At 47.7% G+C, this 10,392-nt stretch overlaps 1 pseudogene across 1 annotated transcript; it reads right to left on the bottom strand.

The window, feature by feature from the left end:
- Window positions 1-2,055: 2,055 nt before the first annotated feature.
- LOC306660365 (arginine vasopressin-induced protein 1-like) lies at window positions 2,056-3,565 on the bottom strand (annotated as a pseudogene). Its single transcript, XR_013766622.1, has 2 exons — window positions 3,237-3,565; window positions 2,056-2,653 (listed from the first exon to the last, which is right to left on the bottom strand). The product of XR_013766622.1 is annotated as an arginine vasopressin-induced protein 1-like (transcript).
- Window positions 3,566-10,392: the final 6,827 nt, after the last annotated feature.

Raw genomic sequence — 10,392 nt, 5'->3', positions numbered from 1 at the left:
GTGTCTTTTCCCCAGCTGCCCTGCTTGTCAGGTGTTAAAGCCCTTTCTACACCAAAGCAAAGAATGGACCCTCAGGAGGGAGTAAAAGGGTGCCACCTGTGGCTGAGGGCAGTTGTGTTCCATGTGCTATGGACACTTTGTGGTTCTGGTACCCTGCGATTGGTCAATCAGCCTTGAAAGAAAGTATTTGAAGGTTTGAAAAACAACCAAAGAAAAGGGAGGTGAGGATCTGGCTGTGTGTACTCTGCTTGACCAGCTTCTACCATCCAGGATGCAGAGAAGAGACATTGCAGCCTTCAGTCAGCTGGGCTCAAGCCACTTCCCATCTCTTCTGGCCCCCTGGGACCAACTTGTCCTGGGCTTCCACCAGCTGACAGGAAGTCTCTCAGTGCTAGGTATGCATGCCCTGTGGACAAAGGTACTACTCCCCTGCCTGCCCTGCCCTGACAATCCCATCCAGCCCACCTGGACTCTGGCCTTGGGAACCAGGTTTGAGAGAATACCTGCCTCCTGACCACAGGAGCCAACAGGAACCCGGTGTGGATAGCCCTCCACAGAAGTCTTCATGCAAACATGTTGGCAAGGCTCCTTACCTGGGTGCCTGGGAGAGCCAGAGGCACCTGAAGCAGAGCCTTGTACTTTCCCAGCTACTCTATACTGTCCTGCTCCAGACCAGCTCTGCAGTCAGGAGGAAATTGGGTCCAGTGTAAAAGAGAACCAGTCCCAGGTCTGGAAGGCAAGAGTGCAGGGCATCCTTTCCTGGCCCATCTCTCTCCCTTGAAGCCTGTATACTCAGGTTGCCTTGAATGTGGACTTTGGGAGAGCTCGGGGCCCTGAGTGCCAGGGCGGGCTTCTGATGGCACTCTCAGAATGGCCTGTCTCTGTCCCCGTCAGGGAGTGGAGGCTGGGCTGCGAGAGTGCTGTTGCCCCCTATCGTTCTTCCTAATGCACTGTAGAAACTGTATGTAATGTATTTAAATCAATGCAAATGTATGAATAACAAATCCAATTTGACCCTTTTTTGTCCAGTTCTCTTTGGGGGAAGGAAGACAAAGAAGGTAGAATACAGTTTTACGGACAAAGAAATCTGTGTTTCTATGGAGCTACAGAGCCATGATGCTGGGGCTCTTTACGCTTAGGAGAGGAAGATACAGGTCTTTCTTTTCCAGAGTTTCAGTGCTCTGAAAACCAAAAGTTTTTTCATGACTCATTTCAGAATCTTACTTGAGCCTGTATTGATGCTATTTTTATTCACATGTATCTCTTAGTGGACTATTGTTGCAGAAATGTTAATCTCTTTTATGAGACTCTCCCCTACCAGGGATCATATGGTATTTGCCCTATTTCTGAAAAACCAAAAAAAAAAAAAAAAAAAAAAAAAATTCGTATTTCAAAATCATCTAGCTCCAGGAATTTGGAATAAGTGGATGTACACTTAGGTGAGAGTGGCTTTTCTTCTTGGCCACCAGAGGGCAGTCCTGCCCCTGTGTTACGTACCACTGCCCTACTCAACCCTGACTCTTGAGTGATGGATGATTCCAGCTTGTGGGATGGGAAAGGGGAGGGAAAAAACTGATGAACACATAGTATGCCTCTTTTGAAGTGGAACCAAAATAGTAGGTAAAACCCCCCACAAATTTTCCAAGCTGTTGAGAACCTAGGATAATGCAGACACTTATGAATGATTGGTCCAGCTGTTACCAATGCATCTGAGATGGTGGACTCATAAGGATGAAGAAGCCATCAATAGAGCTGGTCTCACTGCTTTGACTGAGATTGAATCAAGGTGACAGTACCCATTGTATTGGGCTGACGATTAGCAGCCTTCCTGTTCTTCCCTGTGGATCAGGACTGCCTGCAGAGACATCCTGTCCCTCTTGGATCACATGGCCCTTGGAAGAAGGAGGGCTGTGTCTTAGGAGCTCCAGGGCATGGGCTGAGAAAGTAGAAGAGGCCAGCCCTGATTTCTCCTTCCTGAGGAACTCCTGTCCCTCCCCCTCTGGCTCCAGATTCTCCCATTTTGAGATTCTCCCTTTCCATGACAGACTCATTACAGTTCTTGATGAAAGTGTTTTTATTTGCCATTTCAACCATGGTTTCCTCATGCTGGCCTGACAGCACCAAGGGTGTGGGACAGGCTGTGGGACTATGGGTGACAGTAGTAGCCAGCTGGCATGGTGAGGTGCTGCATCTGAGTGCCTGTTATTTGATTCCCAGGGGAATATCATGCAGGCCAAGTATAGTGTTAGATCAAGAAGGGTGAGGCAGAACAGTCTGTGTCTCCTTGCTCTGAATGGGCATCATGTGGTGCAGAGCCCAGGGGAAGCCTCCAGTCCTATTGAGTTGAGCAGGCCAGTGGCAGTGGCCTCTTCCTTTCATTTATATGTGCAGGGCTGTCTACCTCAGGTCTCCCATCTTCACCTCCCAGGGCCTTTGGCAAAAGTCCCCATGATTCCTGGGGAAGATCCTGCCATTCCCAGCCCTTTCCTGGGATCAGTGTCTGATCTGGTGGAGGTAGCCTGTGACGTCTGGCTTCCTCCAATTTCGGCGGATTCTGGCACTTGTCCTCCTGGAGTTCCGATGCTGCTCGCTGGAGGCTGTCTCGGTGGCACTGCTCTGTGCATTGGCCAGTGGAGAGCAGGGCTCTGGCATTCTGCTGGAACGAAGGGTATGATAAGCCACCATCAACAGGGAGGATGACATGGGGGCTTAAAGAGATATTCATCACAATGGACTACAAAACACTGTTTAGGGCAAAATAAGACCAGGGTTCTGGTGACGTAGGCAATGAGGTGGATGACTAGGGAAACTGGGGAGAGACGCTGTCTCCAGGTGAAGTGTCTACAACTTGTAAGCTATGATGCCCTGTAATATACTTCTGTAAACACATTCTGTACTCCCACAGCTAAGGTCTTAACCAGTCTTCCTTTTGAATGTTACTATTCTACTATAAGTAAACAGAATTATGAACCGTAATAATACTCCATCCCCCTGGCCAGAATAACGGCAGTGAGGAGGTGCTGACTGGACCCAGGCACCCTCAGGAGCTGACAGCAGTAACAGCCGTGTTTTAGGACCTGTCAGGTGGTGGCACTGTGTGGATGTTAAAACCACCTCAATAGGATACTGTGGTACAGTGAGGCCAAGCAACTGGTTCTAGGTCATGCAGCCAGAATGTAGAGAAGCTGGCATCATTAGCACCCCTTCCCTTAAGCCCTCCAGTCCCAGGTACCCACCTGAGCCGGCTGCAGTGGTGCAGTGAGTGAGCCAGGGGTTTCTGCCTTGGGGGTCTCTTCCTACGCAGCCTCCTCAGGGCCTCCACCACTCGGTGGTCCCCTGCACACTCCCAGATGATCTGGGCCCGCTCCTCGGCCAGCTGGTCCCCACTGCGCCTGAAACAGGCCCTGGATCTGCAGCAGTTCAGCATCTTGGAAGATGTTGGCTGAGGCCTGCTTACGGACCCCGGGCATCAGTGGGGGCTTGCCAAGGGGGCGGCTCACTCACCACAGAGGGGGGTGCCCATCGTAGGCTCTCTGAGGATGGAAACCATGGAAACATCAGCACTGAGCAGGCTCTTCCCAAAGCTGACTAATGCAAGGGCTTCCAGTGTTTCGTTTTCCAGGATTTCAAACAAGTAAGTCTTGCTGTAAAAATCATTCTTAATTTCCCAGGGCACTTGGAGAAATGGTGTTAAGGCTGACAGCCAAACTTAGTTAAGTGCTATGTGTCAAATATGCTTATCATCTCATTTACTAGTGAAAAAAGAATTATTTTTCATCCCCTTTAATGAAGTGTGACTCAGGTTAACTGACTTTGCTGTCAAGGTCATGTGTAAGCACAGAGCCAGGAGCACTTATCCAGAGTACTCTGAATCCCTGCAAACACCAGCATGCCCAATAACAGCTCAGATTTGTTGAGCACTTACCATTGTATCAGGCCCTGCTGTGGGAGCTTATTTATATAACATTAATTAAATATAATAAGCACAACAGCCCTCATTCATTGAGGAGGAATCTGAGGAAGAGAGAAGTATGGCACCCATGATCATGCAGCTGGAACTAGATTTTAGACATCTCTGATATCAAGAAGGCCCAGGCTGTCACTCAGAGCTAAGAGAGAGGATGTGGAGTTGGCTAACCCTGGCTGGAAAACCACTTTGCCTTTTATCGGATGGGTGGCCCTCCAAGTTTCAGCTGCAAGTACCAGTTACTCACTTTTGTGGGGGTGATATGGAGGACACAGCATTCAGAATAGTGCTGAGCATTCTACTATAGGTTGAATATCCTTTTCTGAAGTGCTTGGGATTTTGAATTTTTCAAATTTTGAAATAATTTGCATCTACATAATGAAGTATCTTGGGAACAAAACCCAGTCTAAACACAGGATTTGTTTCATGTTTGTCTTACACATACAGCCTGAAGGTAATTTTATACAATATTTTAAATAATTTTTGTGCATGTAATGGTTTCATGGTGTGAAATTTTTACTGTGGATCATGTCAGCACTCAAAATGTTTGGGGTTTTGGGGCATTTCAGACTTTCAGATTGGGGTGTTCAACCTGAATCTGCTTTAAATTTTACAAATTGAAAAGAAACATTCCACATCCTATTTTTAAGACCTTGGGAATGAATCAAATCCATATAATTTAGCAAACAGTAAGTAAGTAAGAGACCAATCAGATCCAATCACAGTACTAGGGGCAGGGGAAGGTGGGGACAGAGAGGAGGCTACAAAGGTCAAAATTTACTATTAAGGACAGAGACTTTCCAATCATATCCAGGAAATGAAAATACCTTCCTTGATTCTGGATATTTGACTTTCAATAATAATAAGGGCATAAGAAGTTCCCTAGTTTATCCTTGTCTCCCATACAGCCTGAAAAGGCTATGGGATTGGAAAAGAGCCTGAAGACAGGGAAAGACCAAGAACTTTGGCAAGACATAGGACTGAATTTGAATCCCAGCTCTGCCACCTTCCTAGCTCTGTGACCTTAGGCAAGTTACTTAGTCTCTGAACCTGTTCCCTTAAATGTAAAATGGGATAATAATACCACTTCTCAGGATTGTCGTAAGAATTAAAATAAGTCTAGTGTGGTATCAGGCACCCAATAAGAGCTGAATAAATGGAGATGAGCCCTCTTTTTTTGGCCTCCCTCATCTTTGTACCTGGGTCAGGAATGTGATATAGATCTTCCAATCCATGTGCCCAGAGCCATCTAGGGACAGGTCTAGGTACCCCTCTCAGTCCACGCCTAACAGGGTAGGGAGGGCCAAGTCCTGGTCTTCCCCAGGGCCTGAGTGGCCCTGTTTCACAGCTGCCCACAGAGGTGGCTGTCAATTAGAAGCCAGCTGCAAAGGGGGAAAGGAAAGTAAAAATATATTAAAGATTTACATACTCACTGTAAAGAAGCAAACAGTAGGGAATCACAAATGAAAGCAATTCTAGTTTTCTACCCTCGTCCTAACTGCCTTTTGTTCTTTTTCTCTGGACAGTTTGAGTCATCTCTCCACTCCATTCAAACTCCCAGAATTATTACACTCTACCTTCCCCTAGCCTTCCCTCCACCTCACCTCAATAACCACCCTCATGACTCCCAGTACTTTCCACACTCCACCTGTCCCAGTTTCTGTCTTAAGAATCCCACTCTCTTTTTGAAAATATTTAATAACTAAAATAAACTCACAAAAGATACCCAGATAAATTAACTTCATAGAAATTGTATGTTTTTCCTTGAAAATGGGGACTGTAAAATCCTTAGGCACTATTATGGGAATCCAGTTAAAACCTAATATGTGTGGTAATTAAGTCCCCAGAGCTGTTGGTATAAACACACTGTGACAAGAAGACCACAGTGACCAAGGAAACACTTTCACGCTGATAGAAAAAGCTGCAATGGAGTGTATATTCTTTATCAAGCAATGTATATGGTATCATTTAATCATCAACACAATTCTAGAAATTAGGCACTGTTATTCTCATCCCTCTGCACAGAGGAGCAAAAAGGAACACAGACCACAGAATGAGATGCAGTGGCTGAGGCAAGGCCTGAAGCTGTTCTGAGCCTGCAACCCCTGATGGAAACCACCAGCTGCCATTACAGCCAAGCAGCTCAGAGCAATTTCTTCAGGTTTCCAGAGAATCACTTTACCATTCCTGTGGAATCACAGAGGGAAGCCCCTGCCAATAGGAAGGGAAAAACAATGAATTACCCCACAGGGTGGAGTCATAAACTTCAGTCTATTCACTAGAGTCAAGGTTGTTTACTGGATGAGTCCCCCAGGTCCTCCCAGCCTTAAAACCATAGCTGATGGCATTTTAGAGGAAATCCCCCGCTTCTACCAAAGAAAACTAGAACTGCAACCCAGCCTAGCACCATAAAACACTGGCTTATGGGTGAGAAGCCTGGGTTTCAGCCCTGGGTCTGCCACATGGCAGCTGAGGGACCTCAGAGGAATCAAGCCAGCTCTGAGGGCCTACATGGGTGTTGAGAGTCAATGACTCCATGACAAGCTAGGTCTGTACGGAAGCAGGGTGACCCTGCTGTCTGCCAGGGCCTAGGAGCAGAAGGTATGGACAGGTCTGGCTAGTTAGGTGCCAGGAAACTCCCCAACCAGTAGCTACCCCGCTTCTTCCTCCTCACAGTGTCTTGTTACAGCAGGCTATGGAGTAGGGTCTGGTGGAAGTCAGAACTTACTGCTCTAGAGCACCTAGTGAACAAGCCCAGGTGGGACCGCTAGGCTTGTTTGAGGTGGGTAGAAGAAGGGGTGATGTCCCTCCTCTGACTCAGACAGTCACACCCCCACCCCCGCCCCGGGAAAGAATGGCAACAGCAGCTGTTTGGGGGAGGAAATGGCTAGGGCCTGACTTCCCAGATAGTTCCAGCCAGGGGACTCCACAGCTCTGTCAGGGCTGCAAGGCCTTTCACTGTATGGCCTCCAGTCAGCTGAGTTATAACCCTCCCAACAAGAAACTATCTGGGAGAATCAGAGCCTCTAGCTTCGATGCTCACCAGATTTTAAGGCACCTCACTTTTGGTTCTGCCTCCCACCCGGGGATTCATACAGCAGAATCAGACTGGGAATAAAATAGGGGGCTGGGGATGTAGCTCAAGTGGTAGAGCACTTGCCTGACATGTGTGAGGCACTGAGTTGATCCTTAGCACCACATAAAAATAAAATAAAAGTATTGTGTCCATCGGACAACTAAAACAAATAAATAAAATAAAATTAAAATAGGGGTATTCCAGGTAAGACTAGATGGTAAACTTTGGGAAAACTGATAAAGCAGTGAATCAGAACACTTTTATTATTAGAAAAAAGTTTCCTGTCTATTCAATATGTTCAATAGTACTTTCCCCCTAATTTCCTGGACAAGATTCTTAATCCAAAAAGGTCAGTGGTATACTTGAACAATGGTACTTTTCAAAACTGGAAAATGAAAACATAGGGCTATTAAAAGACTACCAAATAGATCTCTTATTTCAGAGCTGACAAAAGAAAAGCATGGGGTCTGTGCACAATTGAGTGAAGACTAATTGCAAAATACTTCAATTTTACACAAATTAGGTTAAAATGAACCCCCAAAGTAAGTATCAAAATGTTGAAAATCACAAAGTTCTACTTGCTTTGAATTAGTCAATAAGAATGTAGGCTTTAACAAAAATATATTTTAAAAGTGACTCATCCAGCAATGAATTTGCAATAAATAAATACAGTGCACAATTGAGCATTCTTTGTTAACATATGAAGTTAGTTCCAACAGCTACTCCAGGTGAATATCTCACTGGGAATCTCAGGGAGCAGCAAGCACATAACCAAGAGAGTCACTGAACTAGGAGTGAGCTGGGCAACTCCTAGTTCTTACTCAGCTTGTCTCCTTTGAATAACCCTGGTGATGGCGATAATCTTTGTAATTAGAGGCTGAAGGCCTCTTAGAAAAATAACTGGAGGCTCTGGCTCAACGCCCAAATCAACACTTATGACCCTTGCCTGCTACCCTGCACAGGCATTCCACTGGACAGTAGCCAAAATCTGCTGTTCCTCAAGTGTGAAGCTTGAGTCAAAGAGCTGTGTGGGCTCGAGACCACAATGGGCCTCCAAATCTATTTCCCAGGAGGTGGATGAAGAAACTGGTGCTTTTCCCCACATCAATTATCAGACATGACCTGGAAATAAACTACTGGGTCTAGAAATAACTTTTCAAAAGTTCAAGAACTCTGAATTATGGCTATGCCATGGATAACTGGGTAACCTTGGATAAGCCTGTTTTCCCCTTCCTTGGTTTGCTCATCATTAAAATGGCGAGAAATAAAATTCTTAATGGGAAGAGGGAGATGAAGTATATAAGAGCTTTCATCCTAGTGCCTACCATACAAGAGACATTCCATTCTGTATGATGGTTGAATGAATGAATGATGTAAGGGGAAGACTATAAACTGATTGGATTATAGAATCACGGTTATCTTCATAATCACCAACAACAAACTCCCAGAGAGGCCTCCACTCAGGAGAAGTGGACAGGGAGATAGATTCACCTGCGTACTTTTAAGCTATACTTTATGATTAAACTCAGGCAGTTTGTTTCAAGTGAAGGACGGAGGGACTTTCTAATCCTCACCTGAGGTGGCATTATCACTGTCCTCCACTGTGGAGACACTATGTTAAACCCATTTTGCAGGCAAGAAAATTGAGCTCATAAAGATTAAGTAGCTTGCCCAGATTCACAGAGCTGGTAGGGATAAAGGTTGGGATATGAACCCAGGTGGTCTAACCCGAAGGCCCACACTCTCAACCACTATTATTCTTGTTCCCGCCAGATGGCCGAGAAGGTCTTCAGGGGAAAGAAGGATCCAGAAGATTCTGAAACCTCTCAGAGCCTACTGTCTGCTTCTGCGAATTTTTCAAGTCCCAGCAATCCAAAATCAGAAACACCAAGCAAAGCTCTGGTGCCCTCTGCTCTTCACCGCCACAAGGGGAATTAGAGCGGTTACGCAGTACACAGAAGGGCAGCTCCGCCGGAACTCAAGTCCAGGTGGGGCAAACTAAGATGCGCCCACCCCAACCCTTCCACGGCCTTTCGAAAGTGGGGGTGTAGCTCTAGGCTTCCTGCCGAGGTGCTTGTAAGGACCAGGTGGCGTTCACAGACAGACTCAGAGCCTGGGAAAGTATTCTGGCTGAGGTCACTCGGCGACATCCCCAGCACAGGTAGGTCCCCGAGGCTAAAGACGTGACTGCTCCGCAAAACGACAGGCCCCTAAGTGGATTTGGGGTGCGCGTCCCAGCGGTTCCCGGTCTCTGACTGACCGCCCGCCCGCTCCCACCGCAGAGCCGAGCCCTACCGCCGGCCTACGTACCTGGTTGCCCGAAGCGGGCCGCACGCAGCCCGCAGCCGGCCGGGCCACCTCGATCACAGTCAGGTTCCCCAGAGAAAGCGCTCCCGAGCCCCGGAACAGCCAATCCACGGTCGCAGCCTTGCTGCGAGCTCCGGGGTAGCCTTCCAAAATCGAACGCGGAGACTCCACCGGCCAATCAACGGCGGCAGGGTGCAGGGGGCGTGTCCGCTCCGCCCCCTTTCCTTTGCCGTCTTGAGAATTGAGTGCGGAGATGCCCTGAGTCCAATCAGCGGCCGAGCAGCAACCGGGGGTGTGTTCGCGCGGGCCCTGCCCTCCGCCCCGGCCGCCGGCGCGCCTTGCCTGGAGGCGCCCCCTCCATTGACGTCAGTCCCCTAGGCCAGCGCGGTTTTGCTGGCGCGAGAGCCGGGCGGGCTGCATTCCTGCCCCCGGGTGCGGCAGCTGCTGGCCCAGAAGGGTACACGTGACGGATGCCCCTTTTCCTGGGCCGAGGCCAGCGCGCGCGGCGCCGAGTTCCTGGATGCTGTGGCCTCTGCAGATTCTTTATACTCGGCAGCTCCTAAAACTCACCTCCCGCCTCCCAGCCCACCTGTGTTCTGGCTCCAGCTTTGAGGTAGAGGAGAGGCAGCCCGTGCAGCAGTCAGAATGGTCTTCAAAACCAGCGTCTTGTGGGGCTTGACTGTTGAATCAACCATGAGACTTTGGGCCAGTTACCTAAACAAGACAGTACTTAAAAGTTTGTATTTGTTCTACAACGTTCATTAGTGACCAACCCTGTTAGAATTCCTTGACAGGAAGTAACAGAACTATATAGCCTTGAGGTGTTTACAGCCTAGTAGGGGAGGCAAACACTGAAACAACCTAAAGCATTTAATCCGTGATTAAATTGTGATCAATATTATGTTGTAGGAAGCATAACCGAGGTACCTAAGTTCCCTCTGGGAGGCCCTGGAAGGCAGAAGAAGTAACATTCAAGGGAGATATGAAGGAGTTGAAATTGTTAGAATGACAAGGAATGGGTCTGGGAAGAGTGTTTAAGGAA

This window comes from Sciurus vulgaris (genome assembly GCF_902686455.1).
Source record: "Sciurus vulgaris genome assembly, chromosome: 4".
In the NCBI taxonomy this organism is placed as follows: Eukaryota; Metazoa; Chordata; class Mammalia; order Rodentia; family Sciuridae; genus Sciurus; species Sciurus vulgaris.
The sequence above is the reverse complement of the archived record's forward strand: the minus strand, read 5'-3'. Positions and strand labels throughout refer to the sequence as shown.